This window comes from Cydia fagiglandana, chromosome 6 (assembly GCF_963556715.1).
Source record: "Cydia fagiglandana chromosome 6, ilCydFagi1.1, whole genome shotgun sequence".
NCBI classification, from domain to species: Eukaryota; Metazoa; Arthropoda; class Insecta; order Lepidoptera; family Tortricidae; genus Cydia; species Cydia fagiglandana.
This window is the reverse complement of record NC_085937.1, coordinates 11,035,565-11,057,331: the sequence shown is the minus strand read 5'-3', so window position 1 is coordinate 11,057,331 and position 21,767 is coordinate 11,035,565. Positions and strand designations below refer to the sequence as shown.

The window sequence follows — 21,767 nt, the reverse complement described above, 5'->3', positions numbered from 1 at the left end:
CGATCATCCTGAATCGTAGGTTAATCCGAAATAAAATTAATATTTATTTTGTGTGAGTGGAATTAGTAATTTGGGTAGCTTATTTTTTTCCATCTGCTTTTTATTATTTCTCCATACACACTTCCATCCCCCATTTCACTCCCGTAACGTATGAGCAAACAATGAGATAAAAACTATCCTATACCAAATTTTAAAAAAATCGGTGGTTTATGTGTGAAGAGGTAACAGAAATTAGACAGACACACTTTTGCATTTAAAATATTAAGTACCTAAGTATGGACTACTCAATAATAAGCTTCGAGCTTTTTCAGCGCCCGTGATCAGGTTACGAAACACGAACGGAAGGAGTCTTGTAATGTCTTAACTGCAGTAACAATGCGCCCCGCTTATGACACAATTGTTATGTGAACTCGTCGTACCCGTAATTATCGGAACAACATACGCGCCGCGCATGCAGCGGCCCGAGTCGTGACATCGTTCGGAAGTTGAGGGTTTATTAATTGGGTGTAACTGACAGATAAGTTATAAAATCAATGGGGAGGACAACAGCTGCATCTTCAATTTATGTGTATGTGGATTCGTGATGCGTCGCGGTCCGGCGCCCCCGCCACCGGCCCTCATATTTATACGCTAAAGCGGGCATCGCGAAGAGTTCAAACGTGCGTCGGGCGCTCAGAACAGTAGACGATTGAGAAGCGATTCGCACCGCGTGGGTAGACAAGGGCGAGTGCAGTGTGCAGTGCGTACGGGTCGAGTCTTGTGTCGCTGAAAGCTCGCCGCGAAGCCTCCAGCTCCCGAGAGCGGCGGCACCGCGCGAGCGCCCGCCTCCGCCGACCGCCTCGCGTCAGTGCCGGGCCGGCCGCGCCGCAGACACCACGCTCCGGGCTTCACGAGACGCTCCTCAGCCCAGCTGGACTCTAGTGACATAAACATTTTACCGACCTGCAATTGACGACCTCGACATTCGCACTGACACTCAGTTATAGAGGTAAGTCCTGTAATTACTTCCAAATATTTTTATTAGATATACAATTACTTTAAAAAAAGCACTTAATAATTAATAAAAAAGTCAAAATAGAGTTGTGCACAAGTGGTAAGTACCTACATAAATAGTAAATAGTTACCTGAAAGCGAGTTGTAGCTGAAGCGGCTACGAGCCGGCCGGCGAGCTTTTCCGCCGAGTTGACAAGATAACGTATCCTCTTCAGTCAGTAGGAATCGAGCAAAAACAATATTTTTCTTCAGTTTCTTAGATTATTTAATGAAAGCATTTCAGATCTTGCATGGTTATTTGTTTAAAAAGAGCAGTATAATCTTATTGTTTGTTAACAAAACTTTATTGAACGAAATATTGTATAAAATCCAGTCAACTTATGTAATATTTAAATAAAAACTGCAAAAGTTAATTACAAGTGCAATAAAAGTAACACGCACCATAAACTGAATTATAATAAAAAAATATTGCAAATTTTCCACATGAACGCCTATAGAATCATAATTTCATACTTTAACTTAATTATTAGTCTCGCTTTACACATTAAACATATAATTACCTAACTCCTGCGATAAAAGAAATAGAGGATCGGCGAATCGGAGAAGTGAATAAAGGTTTGAAAAGGTTTTCGTGAGTGGATCCGATCGGCCCGTGCTGCGCGCTCGCGGCGTAGCGGATCCAATATTTCACACCGCCAACCACTAATCATTCTCGATTGTACTTTACAAAGTACAACAAAATTAATTCCTCTACTTAATCCTGAACAACCCATTCAGCTGAAACAAGGTAATTCCAACTATCGGAGTTTATTACAGGCGTGTTCAATGTGACTGAAAACAATGAAAGAAACAAGACGTGATTAGCGCTCTCGAGCTTGGCGCGCTCTGCTTGTAATGAATGAAGCTTTTAGGCGGTTACATTAATTTGTTAGTTTTGTAACAAATCGGCTGTCTATACTTTCAGTGGTGTAATATTATGGTTCAAATCAAAATTATATGATATATCAATTAATCAATCAAAATGTTTAGTTCAGGCTAAAATAGGTATAGAGGTATAGATAAAATATAAAATACAAAGTCGATTAAAATTAAAAATACATAGTCAACATATGGTTAATAGTTTTAAAAATTAATTTTTGAAATCCATTATAAGATAGCCCCAAAGTTATTTTTTTTATTCAAATTACATACATAGGTATAGGTTCATAATAAATATTTCAAAGTGTGTCGATTGAAAACCAACCACTTTGAATATGTGTATCCTTGTTGTGTATTGGAAAAGTCATGACGAGATAGAAGTAATTAAGACGTGTAAGTGTATGAATTTTTGTTTAGGAGTATCGCGGTGACGACCTTCAAGCTTAAAAAACCTTTGTCATGTAATGCTCGTTAGCCGCGGAGGTGCACAAATTGACAAAATGTCCTCAATCATGTGACATAAACGCAATGGGAAGACACTTAAGCATCTGATTATGAAACTCAAATGCATTTTATAAGCATATATATTTAAAATGTTAGGTATCATCATCGGGATATACTTAGGTTATACAGGAAGTTCCTATAATTTCAGAAACTTTATTATATGTGCAAGATTTAATTTAATTTGTGAAAGCTTATAGGCCCCCCGCTCGGTGGTTTTGTATGGCGATTGTGGGATATCTATCTAGATTCGTGTTTTCTGTTTTATACATATGCATAAAGGATTATTTTACTTGACCTACTAGGATACCTAAGGTTGTTTAAATCTGCAGATATGCGATTTTTTGGTAACTTTTTATCATTGCAACTTTTTACCAGCACATAACTGCGATTTTAGTTTAGGGTGTTGCTGCTGTAAGATGTTTTTCTTGATTATGGATGATAATCGCGTAAGATTAAAACGAAAGCTACATTTATAAAACCAACTACTGGTAGTTGCAAGAGAAATAGGCTTCATTATAAAATGATACCCGAAGCCTAATATATTGTCGACGGAATCCCCATTGAAAGTAAAATTATAACCCGAAGACTTACTCGGGTAACATTATAATAAGGGGTCATCCATTAATTACGTCACACGAATTTCTAGGTTTTTTGACCCCTCCCCCCCCTCCTTGTCACACTTGGTCACATTTGGCAAACCCCTCCCCCCTAGTGTGACGTCACATTTTTTCTACGAAATCGCCAAATCGAATTAAGTAAGTACCTAAGTATTATAAATATTTTATCAAAATATTTTTGACAATATAAATATTAGTAATTTTATAACCCAAAACTTCTTAGGAAAGAAAATTAAACGAATAAAAACGATTATCGTTTTAAAAACTTGTTATTTAAATGTAGAGCGAATAAAATAATTTAAATAAATTTTCGGTTACTGATGAAGTTAAAGTGACGTCACAAAGTTTGTGTCTCCCCCCTCCCCCATGTCACAATATGTCACATTTTCTTGACCCCCTCCCTCCCCCTAAACGTGTGATGTAATTAATGGATGACCCCTAACCCTACAGATACAATTTTTAACTGTGAGCATTCCTTAAATACAAATCCGACATAAATAAAATTGTACCTCAAAAATAAACATCAGTACCTCTAATAACAAAACTTCCGTGAGACACAGACATATTAAATATCTTAATAACGGGTCACTCGCAAGGTCCTGATGACACTCCTCGGTACGGAGTGAAACATGTCGAGCATTTTTCGACTTAAAATACGTGAGTGACCCGTTCTTAAGATATTTAATATATCAATACCTCTACTTTCTTCTATCTTACAATAAAGATTAAAAAATAAAGAATTATATTTTCAAACAATAAACGTCTTCTATCACTGCATGATCTCTAACTGGATCATTATAAAAACTCTAATTTTTACCCACGTAAATACGATTACGCGATTAAATTTTCCTTTTTAAACATAAAAATAGTAAAAACATATCATTATTTATAAAATAATCAGCCTTATAAAATAAGACGTAGGCAGCCCTGGGTAAATTATTAAAGGACTCAGGTCACTTATGTTATGAGATAAACCGTTGTAACATAGTTTATTTCAAATACCAACACAATGAAAATAAAATATACCTAATTTAAACTATCTTTGATAAATATTATTTACTTATCCAAATTGTATGCACCATGTTTGTAAAAAATACCGGTAGGTAATTGGTTGGAGTGAAATATTCGATCTACTACATTTTGTTGAAGGACTCCTGTCTTGTTTGGGACGACTTTTTTTCGAATTTTAATTGATTTTAATATTGAAGCCACATAAGAACCAATACTTATACATTTCCGCTCCTTTCTAATTACTTGGGACTGATGTTTCGTCCAAAGTATAGACGCTCTATTGGACACAACCACTAGCTACTGTAATAAGCTAAGGGCACGCGGGGCAGGTAAGGTAATTAATAGCTATCGCGAAAAAAAAAGTATGAAGTTGTCTTATACTTGAGTATCCATGTGTATACTCGTATGTATAACTAACAAGCTTAATCATCTAATTCTAAAGAAACGAATTAACTCTGATAACTATATTCTTTACATACCTAAGTATAAGTAGTAAAGATAATAGAGGCTTTTTAAATATGATGAAAATTTCAAATTTTCATGAATCTATTATTTATAATTGCCTAACAGTGAATAGTTTAATATAGTATTTAACGCACACTAATTAAAATAATATTGACTCTTCTAATTAGCAGGTACTTAGTAATATAATTATATTGTTTAACGTAAATAAAATAAAAATCAGTGTAGGTAGGTAACCGTGATACGTATTCTACACAATATTTTAATAATTTAAAGAAGTTTTTTTCAGGGCCACGAATAATTTTCATGGTCAATCATTACGCGATTAAATACCGTTGACGTTAATAATATAAATGTGAAATAAATTGACATTTATACAGTAGACATTTAAATAGTAGGTAGGTAGTTTATAAAAAAAAGCATTGCAAATGAATCTAATACGCTTGAATGAATGCGTTAATTGTAAAAATTCGCCATGTATCCGGATGATTGCGTCGCGTCGCTAGTATTGGCGTCGCGTCGCGACTCGCGGTGCGGTGGGAGCCGGCGCGGCGGGCGAGTTCAAGTGCAGGGTGAAGGTTCCACGCCGCGGACACACGCCTTCACGATGCACTTTGAGGACCTCTCCACTGTCCCCGACCCTACAATAAACCGCGATGTAATATATATTTTTTTATAGTGATCGTAAGAATTATATAACCGTGAAAAATTAACCCGTCGCAATATTTTATCCCACCAGTCAAACTATATTGTTATTGTTTTTCAATTTGAATATGTGTACTACTTTCTGTCGCATCCGGTGGATATGATTAACAATGTATCGATCGGGAATTCGTCGCATCTATCAACATTAGGAAATTCTGCTTCAGCTGGAATTGGGGTTATTTAATTTTAATTCGTGAGTAAATCATTAACAACATACCAAAGAAAACGCACAGGTTACTTAAAATAGCGCCATAAAATTGTGGGGCGGGCACCACATTTTAACGATACCTAGCTAGCATATTTTTTGCTCGCTGGAAGGCTTAAATTACTTAATGGAAATTCTTGTTCACGAACGAAAAAACAGAGCTTCACCTTCATATTACGGAGGAGCAGTTAAAACAATGGAACTCCTAACTTTGCAATGTTGAATTTTAGAATTTGATTAATCCGTTACTTTTTTATTTAATGTTATAAGCATGGCCAACTTGAATAATTTAATTGAAGTCTATAAGAATAATTAAATAGCCATCGCCCATCGATGACGGCAGAGTAGCAAGGCCGACTCGTTGTGGCAACTGGCAAAGCTTCCGATTCTTTTGTTTCAAGCATTTAGGCTGCGGATACACGCCTTGTTGATGAGAGTTAAATGACTAGATTACCTTCTTCCTTCTACGTACACAGATTTACGTACAATAAGTTGACTAACTAAACATTCGTATTACATAATTTGACATATCTTCAGGGTCAAACACATTATAAATAGGCCTACATTTGAAATGTTTTAACGAATAGGCAATGCATGCAACATCTTTTAAGTACTTACATGGTTTAAGATCCCTTTTAGGGAGAGAGAAGAAAACAAAATATGAATTCTTATAGTCGAATTCAAACTGTCGTGAGTTATCCTACATTAAGCTAATTAACTCACGTATTTTAGTCACTGGCGCGATACGTTCATGTTGCCAATTCCTTATAAGTAAAATCATGTCATACATGTTGAGACATAGCCATAATTTAATCGGCAGCGATAAAATGAAATGCCCTCAAAACGCGGCGAAGATCTGCTGACTTCGCATTAATGTGTGCACGTCAATATGCGCGCGCAAGCCCCGGCGTGACAGAATGCGCGGGCGCGCTCCGCCGTGCCACGCGCCGCCGCCGTCGCCGCCCGCTTCCTGGGAAAATGGCAACTTATGGGGAACTGAATCTGCGGCGGTGCCGTTGACCTCCACAACCTTCAAGCACATGTGTTGCCATTCACATTTATTTTTTACCTACGTAAGTTCCATGTAGGTTTATGGTCTCAAAAGAATAAACTCTCCCCAACACTCCACAATTGGATAACCAGTATTCTTAAAGAGTGCTGTGACTTGCACATATTCCGATAATAAAGATTTAATAGTGAAAATAGTTTTAAAATTGAGATTGGAAATCTAATCGATAGTATCAATAATGTTTCAAGTGTGTATACTCGTATTAGTGGTAATGAAAATGGGATGTTCCGTTCTCATCGGAAGAGAGGCTCCTAGTAGTGCAGTAGAAGTGTAAGTGCACGACGCTGCGCCCGCGCGGCCGGGCCGATGCTCTGGGAACGAGCACCGTTACCAGACCACAAGAATGTCGCAAAAAACCTCGAAAACCGTTTCTGTTTCCCTTGCCATATTGTAATCACGGCCAGATTGAGTCAAGTGGGGTAGACCAGAGGCCTATTTTATAAAGTTACAAGTTACAATTTACAAGCTGAAGTCTCTTTCTAACCCTATGTGTTAGAACGAGACTTCCGCTTGTAAATTGTAACTTGTAGCTTTATAAAATAGGCCACAGAAATGCGCAGGGGCCCGATCGTAGTGTCGTGACGTGACTTTGATTTCATGGTATATTCATTGAGATATTCGCGTACCATTATATAAGTATCAAAGCGTGCACGTCGTGATAATCTAATCATAGTATCGTGACAATCATTATAGAATTTATTAAAACTATAAATAGTCTTTATTTGCTAATCATTAAATGATGATGATTAGCGTTACAAAAAAGCTTTTAGTAACTTCTAAATAATAATTATCACTTCCTTAAAAAGAGATAAGTACTTTTTTTTCGAGTATTTTTCGATACTAAAATATATAATAATATAATAATTTTCTAATAGAAAGTATCAGGGACTGAATAACCCAATTCCTAGGACCACTTACGGACTATACGTACTTATAAGGAATGCTGTTGATGCAAATATTTAATAAACGAACTTATCATAATGTATGTCACTTACCATTTGCCTTGCGCGATTGAATAAAGTGTGAATTACCTCATAATCGTAAACCACATTTTAATTTGCTTTCATTGTTTTAGTCAGTAATCCAAGGTTATATTCATGGATCATAAATATCATAATATTCATTATGGTATTCACTTACTTATTAAACAAATATCATATTTAATAAGAGAACTTCAATGCCACGATATACATTGCCGTTTTAAATTGCTAATTGATTTGGAAGAAGAAAGATAACCATCAATGTCATTCGATAGGTATTCAGTGCAGTTAACTACCTTTTCTTTCCAATCGACGTGCAAATATATAAATTCTGTTGTACAAATGAAAAACTTTCTGCAAATACAAAATGTAGGCACCTCACGAGCTTACTCTGCGTGGGAATATATTTATAAGCCCCAGTAGGGACAAAAACTCTCTCCCATGTTAGCGAAACAAAGAAAAAGAATTTTCTTTTACGGCAGGATGGTTATTGGTCCCTAATGTAAACGAGAAGCGAGCAAGTAGTCACCGGTACGAAACCTCGCGACGGGTCGCCACCTGAATATCAATATCAGAATAAGAGCTGTGATGCAGGTCACAATGACCGATAAAGAGATACACACAAATATGGCCCTACTCGAGGTCCGTTTAAAATTCACATTCAATAGCGGGGCTCGCTAGGCGCTCGGACCGCCTAATGGAATGTAGGTTATGATGTTATTTAGCTCGAGTTTTTTGCTGGTCTGAGTTTTTATTACAATAGTTATCTCCTTTCATGTCAATCAGTAACGTATAAGGCGTGAAAGTACTGACGTCACTGTGCTAAATCTCGTCTTGTTAATGTAATATCACCCCTGGCCAATGGATCGACCTGCTTATTAAGAGCTAACAACTAACTTAGATACTCATTGATTGTCGTACGTGGGAATGAGCTCACCTACATTAATTTAAACATTAGTTTACAAAGTTCAATTAGAATTAGTTGTATTCGAGATAGTTGCACATTTGTTTAATTTGTGTAAAATATTAATGAGCCGATTATATTTTATTTATAATTTTATTTATAATGTTTCCCCATTCATTTATATTACTAAAAATAATTCAAAGAGATCAGTTTATATATGTTTTTTGAGAATAAGCCGGCACGTGAACTTTTTGTATATAATTTTAATGTGAAGGATTTTCCAGAAAACATGTTTCTACAGAAATAATTCATATTAAATTATACATATTACTTACATGCCTTTACGCACAATTACTATAGTTTTGTACTAACAACAAATACATAATTCAATAAAACTTTACCTCTATCATTTCGCCTTCCAACAAATCAGCAAATAAAAATGGGGAACCCAAATTATTCAAATTCATTCCTTCACAACTACAATTATATAAATAAAATACTACAAAATAAGCCATTTCTTCACATTCTTAGCATTTATTGACGAAGAGTCAACCGAGGAGAGTTATGTTCCCCAGCCCACGGAAACTGAATGGCGTTGTCTACAGTCGTGGCACACACACTCTAAGTAACAAGACAAATAGACATGCCCATTTTACCATTTACCCAGTAAAAATTCTCATGGCGTGTTTGAGTAGGTCTTTTACCAATTAGTATTTATACCGATATACGACGTTTGCGTTGCTGAGGGGTGTCTGAGGCAATATACGAGCCTCTTCATTTAATTATAGTGTTCACCGCCAACGACATTCATGGCAGTCCATTCCATGTCCTGCAATGGTTTGTGCAATTTATGGACAGGTACAGAATATTCCATTTACTGATTCGACATGAACTTTTTCGGCTACTTAATACAAATTAATATAGTACGTATCCTTATAAAGTAAATTAAACAAAAGAATTACAATTTTAGGAAGCAGGTTTATCATGATCATGAAGCTGTGTTAATACAAAAATTTGGAATGATTACATCATTTTATAAGCATGCATTAAATTATAATATCGAGTCTTCTATCCTTTTGTAATGATGCCCCATCCATGTGCCGTAACACGTGCTCGAAATTACCCCCAAAATTCATATATTTTAATAAATTTTAAGTACGTAAAAATGGCTAGTGAACCATCTCGAAAAACAGGTCACTGTTCGCGAAACGAGCGTAGAGTTGTTAATGATGCAATTATAAATAGTATCTAACAGTTTTTACGCAAGTAAAATGGTTTGGGCTCTCCATAATGTCCAGATTGTGTTTTATCGTGCGGAACGCGCGATGTCATTGTCCTGGGAGGTAGGCGCTTGCACCTCGGAAGCTGCGTGTAACGCCACCGACGTCTTCTATGTCTCCAAATACCACCCGGAACTATTTAAATCTTTTTAATGTTGCATATTGTTATTGCAACATTTAATAGATTTAAGGCAGTAGAGGCATAGCGGCTCCATTGATTTAAAATTCATCTTAATGTGCCCACCGTAATATCAAAGAAAGCACTTCACAGTCTGTGCCATTGAAGCTCTGCGTTTATCACATTTTTCTCTTTCATAGGGGAGAGTCGATGAAAGTAATATGTCAACTGAGTCTTCCAGGCATGAATTATTCACACTCGAGGAACGCTCAAAGGAAACGTACGAAAATCAATAAATTGGCGAAAAAGACCGTTAACACTTCTATATTTAAGTGGATACGTATATTACGGGATTATTAGTATTTGACTAAGACATATTCGCTTTAAATAATAATATATATGAATATTTCCAGATTAAACTGAGAATATTAGTTCATAATCAAATTCAGGTAGGCAAGTAAGATGAGTAGAGTATACCTACTCCTCAAGGACTAGCACAGACAGACAGAGGCGGCGGGTTAATTCCTATTATCGAGCTAGTTAAACGATCACGCGAGTAATCTGCGACAGAACTTCCTGCTTCGCGCTTCCCTAAATTTGGTTCTAGACATTCGTGCGCCGACATCTTCACCTTGAATGAATATAATATAGACATTTTTTGGTATTCGTTTTTTCATAACAATAATTATAATTCTTATACGAGTTATACGTATTCATTCAATATCTTGATGTTGGAACTAATCACGATCGTTTCTGTTCTTATATTATGGTGTAAAAAACAGATATGCTTGATGGTCATTATTAATGCGATAACTATATATAGATGTGATGTAATATTTATTTCCTTACATGTATTTTTTGTATATTGCCGCATAAATAGGCCAGACTCTTACTTACTCATCTGCTCTTTTACGTATACATACAATTTTTTGTAAGGATGTTGTAGTATACAACAGCAAGTTATTCCTATTACAGCTAATTACATATTATACAACTTTGCATTTTTGTGTTTCAATAACGTTTACTTGAATCAATTAGTCTTAACGTAGTTTAGCTCGTGACGTGACAGCAGCGAATAATTAAAATTACAATTTTTTAAACTATCTCCATTTGCCTGATCCATATTCTATAGGTGATTTTCCATAGTAACTACTAAATAATATGAACGTAGCAAAATTGGATTATTGTATAACAACGAACCTATTAAGTACTTACAAAACTTTTATAGTGCCCAGTGCCCATAATCCCCGACAAACACTAATTAAACAACATTTATTATGTTGCACATTATTATTACCTATGGGCCATTCTTACACTACTTATTGAATGAAGATTCAATATATAGTATCGTTAATATAATAGAAAAGATAAGTTAAATTAGATAATTCTAATAGCCTTTGTAGATAATCTCTTTTTTCTGTTTATGTGATAATTACCTATAAAATAAATCAGTGGGATTTATTCAAACTTCAGGATAAAAAATCAACTTATTCCCAGAGCTGGGTTTTCATGGTATTCTGCCAGAGGGGAAAGATAGGTGCGACGACGAGTGAAGCGAAGAGCTTATTAGGTTAACCGTGACCAAATAGCGGCGAAGCCTAGCGAGCGAAGCGAGCAGCCGGTGAGCGCCAGAACCGACATTATTTGTTTTATAACGATAACTTAGAAAATGCTTTTCTTTGTGTGTTATCTACTTGCATCGTCTAGTAAAATAAACTAGTACTAAACTAAATAAACTTTAGCACTTTTCGGAAACTAATTTTGACTGAAAAATACCAGTTAAAACTAGTTATCAGCGAGACCTTACGTTAAACTAGTTATTCCTAATAAAAACGCGTTTTCACTGTGGCGATACGGCACACTACTTTTAAATAGGAAAAACGGATTAATACGATAATATTTTTTAACACGGGTCAATTTTCACGAAAACTACTTAAATTTAATTATTTATTATTTTTACGTAACATTTTTACGATATTATTTTTGAACACAGGTAAATTTTCACGAAAACTTAATTATTTATTATTTTTATGTCACTTGAAGATATTTTTGGTGAACTGTGCGTCGCACCTGGGGCGATGCTAAGTTGTCTTAGGGGAACCGGTATGATCACTTCGTCAGCTCATAATTCTAGAGTTACACGCAGATATCTTCATAAAAGGGAGTCATAAAAACATAGAACATATAAAAAGACTACAAAAGATATTAGAAGCCAATGCGAATTCAATTAATGTACGCTCTGACGTCGCATTTTTTGGCTTAAAATCTATGCAAAGTAACAAACACAGGCTGCTGAGTTGAATCGGGTAAACAGTAGCAAACTAATTAAAAATGGTTAATATCACAAAATGTCTAAAATTATTATCAGACAGCGTAACTTTTACAGCATTTTTGGTGCAGCGATTTTAACGGAATTGGTATAGATAATTCCAACTGAAATGGTAAATTAAGGTTAATATTAACGTAATTAATGCTAATTAATCATTAGGGTTGAAATTGTTTATACCGATTCCGTTAACACCACTTCGCTGCACCAAAAATGCTGTAAAAGTTACGATGTCTGATTATTATAAATAATAGGTACCTGCTGAGCCAACTTCTGACACATGCATGTATTATGTAGAATCGGCCAACACACTTAAATAAAATCCCTGTTACTTATCTGAAGTGATGTAAATCGATTGCAATGCTCAATAAATTGGATGGTGTATGTATGTATATCGATAAGGTAAACATATAAAAGCTTCAATATTTACAATTTGCGACGGTGCTAGCAATTTCTGGAAATGAGTTATTGATTATAATCGCACCGTTAAATAACAGCCATAACGCCTATAACTATTAACTTGCACGTTTAAAATATGTCCATCATACAGTGTTGTTGTGAGTGTCTCTTGCGCGTGCGGTTCGGACAGACGTGGTCCCATGAACTTCAATAAATTTGTTTTTGACCATATTGTGAATCCGAGAAAAACTAAACGAGACATAATACGCTTATAACTACTTCAACTAGACATCATGATAATAGGTACCTTAGAAAAAAACATTTCTATTGTTTTCCAAAGTACCTAGTTAGTAGGATTTGCTAAAACCCTAATTGGATCTTACGTTCAGTGTTTTCCTACATTTTTTTTATTTAACAATGATAAGGCATCAAGAAAGGACTTAAGGTATCTGCCTGCTTAAATTTATAAATAATAAAAAAATATCCAATACCCATAATTTAACACATATAAAAATATAAAATATACCTATTCAAAATTCAAAATTCGGTCTCATATAAGTATTTAAAATTGAATTTTTTTTATAACTATAAAGTTGTATTTTCTAATACAACTACCTAACTAGTACCTAACTAGGTATTCATATTAAACCCTGAAAATTTTAAATTGGCTACGGTGCTAGTCGGGTTTCCGGAGTATGATATTATTACGGGCAGGTAAACATATATTTCGATGCGGTAAGTGGTTTCCTAAAAATTGCGGCGGCGCAGTTGGTAACGGTACAAAACCACCATTAATATTGCATGTTGCATAATGACAAGTAATGCGCGCTCATTTCCTTCTCCGGATTCTCGTTTAACGTTTATTGGATGACAAAAACTGTTCGTAATAATTGAGTGTGTTTTCATTGCGAGTAAATGTGTTTTGAACAAACATGTATAAGTGTAATACGTAACAAAACAAATAGAAGAGTAGGTGATTAAGGTACTTACATGGACGTTTTTTAGTTAACTCGTGTAGATGAGTCGTGTAATTAGGCGGAAGCAGCGGATCCGCGGAAGGCGCCAATAGTTTTTATCGAAAACACTTAACTAATCGCCAATTGATGATGAGTCGTTTATTTGTTTTAAATTGAAATCTTTTTATAAACCCACACAATATTCTGGAGAGGGTAAAGAAACGCGCATGTAAACATGGCACTTACCAACCGGTACCGACCTACCGACTGTTTTAGTGGGCGCGGCCGCTGTACTAATTTCAAACCGTTCTTTTGTTTCTCATTCCATTGTCAAAACAATAATACATTTTTCCGAAAGGCGTTAAGATTTCGAGGAAAAGATTACCCACGATACGGCTCTTTTACTTTAGTAACGTTATCCTTATCTATCGTATTAATTCAGTACCTACGTACTTAATAATCTATTAAATTCATTCAACATATTTCTTTTACTTATAATTATGCCAAACAGTTTATTAAATTTAAAAAATTGTTTGATTCTCGTTTGGAATCGTGATTGTTTTTTTTTTAGGTCGAGACACGCGTGGGAAAGATATACGTCAAATATTTATTTTATTCTACGTGGTCTGGTCATCTTGGTGGCAAGTAATTTAACGAAAACCTGATGTTAATGCGTATGGCATCGACGGCTCTTGCGGCCGCACATTAGGCTGCCCGGGCTCAACCGCCGCCATTGTGGTTCCGACTTACTAAATCAATATTTGCACAGATGTCGGCGCAAGAGCATGCTTTGCTCGTAGCGACCTAATATCCATACAGCTTATATGGCGAAGATAGCGGTAAATTCTCTCAACAGCTACTTGTAATCCTTCAAATGTGGGTCGATGCTGCACGCACAGGTTGACCCCGGGCCCCGGCGAGCTCCTCTAGGGGGAAGCGACTTATTCAGACCGAAGCTCGCGATCCCTATTATTTTATCTACCCTCGTTCCCATGCATTGCGCGCTTATTTATTTTCGCAATTGAGTTTATTCTGGGAAACACCAAAAATGTATAGCTTTCTATATAAGGTTTATTTGGGTAATTCCGAATGTCGAAAACTGTCGGATAATTCCGAAAGGAGACTTTTATTATGATGGAATTAAGGGCGATTTTCATCTGAATTTCGGAATTATCCGACATTCGGTATTACCCGAATACACCTTAGTGTTTTACTCCTTATATATATATATATATATATACATATCTAGTAAAAGAAGGGTTTCTTTACAGAAATCGCGCGCCAGCGAGCGAAAAACTTAACAAAAGTAGTTTCGGCAATGGTGCTTAATCGTTAAACCACTGGATACTTATATCAAATAGGTAATAATAAATAATATATTTAGGATAAACATACACTGTAAAATACACAAAGCTGAGAAATTATATTAAGCATAAAAATAACAACAAATAAAAACTTTTAATTTGTACAACAATCATCAATGAGACGGCACCTACATAGTTCGTCATTAACTATAACTAACTTACGTGGCTATAAATACTTATAGAGAAGATGGCTGAAAGTAGTTAATTAAAAGTCAGTTTTTATAGTCCACCCTTTATAATGCCTAAATAACAATAAACCTAGTACTTATCTTGATGGGAATTGCATCGTTAAGCTATCACGCGATATAATTATTGCTTCTCGATTGCAAAAATATGTGGTAGAATAATTCAAGTGCAGGATACCGGAGCGGGCCTGCGCCCTCGCCATAGTTTTTTTTAGTACTAGGGCTTTCTTTGTTTATGTGAGTTTTTATCCCCGTGTGGTTTCCAAGTGAAAACGAATCGCATAATTTTCTGAGCGATGACCACGGTTCCCGTGTAATATGATAATGCAATGTATATTTCATGGCTAGTGCTACATATTATAGTTTTTACAAACTAACTGGTTCGCTCCAGTGCAATCCCGCAGTAAAAACATGATCCATAAAGCCATTGTTATTACACCTTTCACGGCATAAAAGTGAATTTAACAAACATTCTTTGGTACTGTTAATAATATCATAAATTAACAAGATGACTATATCGATTCAATAAGTAATATATTAATGTAGGTAGGTACATTGGTTGGTAAAAAGAATGGGTCCACTTGTTTCCAAGACTCAATATTCCAATGTTTCTCTCCGCCATGCACACATGTTAATCTCTGAAAGGAACTTTTTGAAGAATAAATCCTAGTAGGTATAACGTGCCTAACCTCTTTTGAAGCTCATGCATAGCGTACGTTCGCAAGAGCTTGCCATTCATTCCTTACACAGAGATATGGGCGTAATGACGGGCCGGCCGGTTAGCTATCGGCCAGACGCTCGTAAACACAGTTCGACACGAAGCATTCGAACATGCCTGCGAATGCAAGTCAATAGACATCGCACTGAAGCCCTTACTTCCTGGTAAGGTTAACAGTTAACATAACAAAACGCAACTCGCACGCCCACCCGCCATCACAAAAGCATATCAACTGGGCTTTAAATCTTAATTAGATTTCGTACTCGAGGGAATAGAGTTCAAAAGTCACCGATTTAGTACCCGATGTATAGTTGGTTTAGCTGTTCGTACGTGAGAGGGGCGCGTAAGTGGCACGGGTCAGCGGTCGCCCTAATAGCCGGTGTCAGGCGGGTGCAGCCGCGCCAGCACGGACTCTCCGGTTTCATATTGCATCGGGATAACTTAACTGTATTGGATTGGAAGACTAATTGCTAATTTAGCAAATTTATGGCCCGCCATTCTCTAGAGGATTGTATTGAAAACTTGTTACGTAGGTCCCAGTGATGCGACCGTTAAAAGATGCAGTCTATTTGAATTTCCGCATGTATCCGCGGTGTGCAAGTCGCATTGTCACCGCACGCGGCGCGAGGGCGGGATACAGAGAGCAAGGGCGCTCTTCACTTGACGCTGAGGGGTGAGCCTGGAACATTACTTAAGATCCACGCTCGTCGAAAACAGATTCTATTCAATTACCATTACTAATAGATCGATTGAACCGAGCCAGTTCAACCAACCTCCTTAAATATGATAAAATACATTTGGTTCTCATAGTTTGGGTAATACTGTAAGTGGACATTCGTCTACGTTGTTTTGTGTGAAACTGCCAATCGTATTTAAAGGATTCACTTTTTTTACTTTTGTTTCTACCTATCAATGCTTCAAAAGCTCAAGGTGTTGCTGAGCATGATCGTGTGCAGTGTTACCTAGATCTCAGCAGGCCGCGGTAGGTAGTGGATAGGTATGCGAGCGGGCGTCGGGGGCAACGTTCATCGTGTGAGCGACGCGGCCGGGCAACAATCGCGAATTCAGCGTGTGCCTAGCAACAGAGCCTTCGCTGCACGCTGCACTCGCTTCGTGCCCATGCCCACTAACGGTGGCTTTTACAACACATGCTTAAGCCAGCTTACATATAAGTTAGCTAATGTTAGCATGTAATCATATTATAATAATATTGAACAGAATTTTACAGTTACACATATCCAGTCAAAATTGCTCCGGCTACCCTCACTTTTTAGCTGGAAGTTACTGAGATATTTTGAAAGTTAAAGGTTCAAATATCTGACTAACCCAAATCAAGTTAAATAATAGCGTAGAAATGAGATGATTTGGTTTAGTTGTGGAATGGAATTCTAACGTGTGTAACGGTATAGGTGCGTCTAGAGCGGGTTTACCTAAATTATTCGGACTACGTTAGCGCTACGTGCCTGAGTACGATCCGATATCGCCTCGAGGCTTGTTAAGGGGTTTTAAAACAAAATCTCATCGCATAGGTATTATTACATGTACAAACTTCTACCTGTCTGTCGCTTAGAAAATGCACTTGGTATATCTGTTGAGTTCCGAAAATGGAAAGGATCAAAATTACTAAAACATGAATTACATATGCATAAAGATGATTGATTACTTAATCATGGGTGAAAGCTGTCTAACGCGTAAAGCTGTGTACGCGAATTGATAACTAACACACCTTGTAATTTTAGAAACTACTTACCTACATATATATACATAGTAAGACTCATAAGGTACCTATTTAAGGTTCTAGGTAAGGTGCAACACAAAGATTCAAACAAATTTCGCAGGCAACCTTTGAGTGTCAGGGGTTTGCTATAGGTACTCCCCGGTATTTTTTTTATATTGGAATTAGAGAATCGGGGAAATAAATCTATAAAGTACCTACTAGCAATAGTGAGCTACACAATTAAACTTTTTAAATTTCCAAATCATTAATGACTAATGCTTATCTTCGAATAATAATTTATTTTAGTCTGAACTGAATCTGGGGCAGTACGTGCAGACGAATAGGTACCTAGATAGTGTCTGGTAGTTTCACGTAGAAGCCCATGAACACAGATTCGTTTAGCGATAAGCTATGCAAATCTCTTTTGACAAAAAAACCCAAGCACTGTTATGTGTGATGATACAGTCTAGATAGCTTTCACTTTAATCCTCTGACACAAAATTTGCACAGGTCATCGAACCGAACCGAAAGCAGATATCTCATGAAGGAAACTAATATTTGCTATGATCCTACCGATTCCCTGAGGGACACGGGCACGGGCACGGGCCTGCCACCACGAGTTACTTCCACGCGAATGTATATCCTCACTCACTTCTCAAATACCGCTCTACCTATATCTACAGACAGTTCGATAACAGACTTTAGATACATTATACCTATTTTTTAGCAGCTTGGATGGATACAGTTTACAGCAGCCGTAGGTATATGTTGGATTCCAATGATATTATTTTCCGAATTAACTTCATTTTATAGAGAAAGTATTTTAAACCGGTAAGGGCATTTTTTTATATCTTAAAATCTTTAGGAATAACTAATAAGAAACATAGATAATCTTACGAATTTACACACATTACCCCTAACTTTTTCGTATTATTTACCCATATTTTATTCAAAATCTCAAGAAATACCTTTGTAAAGAAAAAACAAATAGAAAACGTTATAATAATAACTTAAAAAGTAAGCATTAAATATGTATATTTTAATACAAATCAGGAATATCATTTACGTAATATGACAGCATAGCAGTCCAATTTAGGAAGTGGATTCATTTAAACATCCATTCGACATACATCTGGATTTGCTGACACGCTGCACGCTTCAGCTACTTAGTATGTACACAATTGCGTCCGTCTGCCGTTAATCGACCGCTACACTTCGATGACAATTATCGCCTAATAACGATGCCATGTAGGTTGTAGCCCAAACTGTAACGACTGGCAGTTGCCGTGTTCACGACTTATATGCTAATCACTTGTAATTTACGACAATTGATAATCGCGACACTGTACGTGAGCGCATTGTTCGATCGTAGACGCATCGAAGTAGACAAGGTCCTAAGCTCTATAGTCACGTATGCGTCTATTAATCGAACTTACACGTTCAGTCTCACTAGTACCTACAATTAAGATCGAGACTGATAAACGAGCTGTCTATCGTTATCGGGATCTCGGCGGGACGGCCTTAAAGAACATAAAAGTTTCCGCGCTCGCGTAGCATTTGCGAGCCGACGCGAGCGCCGCCCGCGCCCGTGCTCACTGACCCGCCGGTCATCGCGCAACAATCTAGAACGCCGCATCTGACCGTACCTACTGACATTGTAAGACAGATCTGTTGAGAAAGTAATTTGAATAAAAAAATATAATCTCTGCACATGTTTTAACTTAAGTACTTTGTTAATACTTATTGTCTTAAAACTTATCTCCTTATTTATGTGTTACGGAAACATATAAGTTAACATTTATAAAGTACCTAAATATATGAGAGATTCCAATCTGTTCAGGACAAAACATAATAATTTGCATTTCGTTAAATTATTGAAAATTATCCCGCATACTGCACATGTAGTTATAAATAATAAGCTTAAAATCGAGGTCTAAAAATTAATAAACGAATAAAGGAATATTCATGCTTGCCGCTTGGTACATATAAAAGAAATCAAGTAATTTATGATGTAATGTTTATTACTTTGGGGAGGGCAGAGAAAACAGACAGTAAAGCTCTCTGATCTTAGACATTGTTTAATATTCGATAAATTGGTGTCAATGCTCGCTGTGGTTGCAGTGCTCTGAAATTATGTGTTGGGCAACATCTCGAGCACGCCGGCAGGCCACCGACACCGACCCGCCGCGACCGATCGCCCAATTCCCGGTGACCATCCGATCGGATCATTTAGCTCGCTACGCACCTAAACTAACATCGTACATATATTTAAAAATCTACATATAATTTTACATTTTATTAATAAATTTATACTATCGGGAAAATAAAAACAAAATTTCGTTCAAAGCGCATAAAATTAAAAGAATCGGCGGTGAAAATGATAGGCAGCAATCAGTAGGTTGCGTGCGTAGCGCATCGTCGTAGCACTCCGCTCAGCGCGTAGATAAAAGCCCGTGATCAATAACAGAGAGCACCCATCTACAGTTACATGCTCGGGAAACCAATTAAGAGCGCCACACATTTGCGGCTTTCGTCTCCATGCTTTTCAAATTTGAGTTTATTTAATCGGATTAACTGTTACCGGCGCAACCACCGCTGGAGTAAACGGTATGCCAAATTAAGCTTGGGAAGTGGGCTTCTATTGTGTACATGGAAGTAATCGGAGCGCGTCGCGGAGGAAGTAGCTAATCAAAACATTATCCCTAGCTATATTTAACTTTGGTTACTTTCCTTCTATCTTGTATTGTTTTTTAGGTAGTACATATTAGCAAATTCTTTTCGAAGCTTAGAGTCGGGAAATTACTTATTTTAAGATTACGAAAGAAGTACAATTACTTAGTTAGGGTAGCTGTAATTAAAAAGTTTATTGGTACTTAAATAAAAAATTCAAGTCGCCGTTGAACTAAATATATGTATTTAGAACCAGCAATGAACCAAAAAGCACATTTTACAAGGGCGTTACTGCTTAAATTCACAGTAAAAAATACACTTATGAATATTCTAGCTATTGCGTTAACATGTTTCCAATACAACAATGTTAAAAGTGCAGGCAATCTAATCACATTTTATGCACTGCCATTTTCAATTACCATCTACATGACACGTTCCTGCCATGACATCATAGATAAAAAAAAATACCATTACTTTCAGTTCCACTTCAATTTTGGATCTGAATTCATATCACATCGACATACTCGACATGTGTATGGTAGGAAGGAACAAATTTTAGCGGAAAATGTAGTCTGAACTGTATTTTTACACAATCCCGGGAAAAGAAAGATAGCACGGAAGCGGCATAAACACGTGACGTGAATAGCTCTTCACGTCCGAAGCACGTGGTATCTTAGTAAAGCAAATAGTGACGAACCTACCCTCACCCTCCGCCCGAGGCTCGCCGAGAGCGTCTAGACGGAGGCCGGAGGACCCCTGCTGTCATCTGTACACTCTTATTTATATTTATAGCAATATAATGAGGTTAGTATAAAGAGATCGGTATCGGGACCAACTTGTCGCGTTGGGTGTGCGCTACTTTATTAACAGGTGCATGTCGAAATCAAGACATAGGTTGTTGTTTATATGTATAACATTGTAGAAAACTCGAGTGCAATAAGTGTAGACACAAACAAAATATAATTTTCACTTGGATTTTTATAACGTAGTCCTGAAAGCCATTAATCAATTTTAATTCAAAATTTTAAGTTTTACAATTACATATACATATATTACGGTAAAAGTACCTACATAAATATTACGAGACGGAGAATTTACTTGTTCTCGACTCATGCAAAACATGAACATGATGTAAAATAAGCTGTCAACTAAATTCGCGTTGAAACTTGCACTTGAACACGATACCTAGACGAGAACGGTAATTAGCATTTACCATGGTAATTATTTACGACCGTTTCAGACCACTTTAGTAGGTACCATACTGCCAATTTTAGTAACAAGCAGAATTGTGTGCAATATATGATGGTCAAGTACAGTTAAGTAAGTAGACATAAATACAGGTGGCGTAGGTGCGGAGTGCGCGTGTGTGCGAACAACAGGCCGGGGCCGGACGGATGCGTTCCCACGGTAACAGCCAGAGCCCCGCGAATAAGCCGGAGTTACGATCATTTACTCACCAGAGCTTGAAACTCTTTCAGTTAAGACTTTAAATAAAATTTCCCTCCTGCCAAGAAAACCGGACGCGCGCATGATTAACATGAATCACATTCAAATTGAAACTCACACGACGATAAGATTAAGTTAAGTGCTGAATTAAAATCAACTTAGCGTCGAGAGTTGATAGTTATTAATAGAGGACACCTCATACGTTATATTCAGTACTGTA

General features: G+C 36.8%; 1 protein-coding gene across 1 annotated transcript in view; it reads left to right on the top strand.

The window, feature by feature from the left end:
* Positions 1-527: 527 nt before the first annotated feature.
* Positions 528-21,767, top strand: part of LOC134665208 (mucin-2) — a 40,117-nt gene continuing 18,877 nt past the window's right edge. Inside the window, exon 1 of the mRNA XM_063522080.1 lies at positions 528-988. The gene's annotated coding sequence lies outside the window, so the exon portion shown is untranslated. The remainder of the gene's footprint in view (positions 989-21,767) is intronic.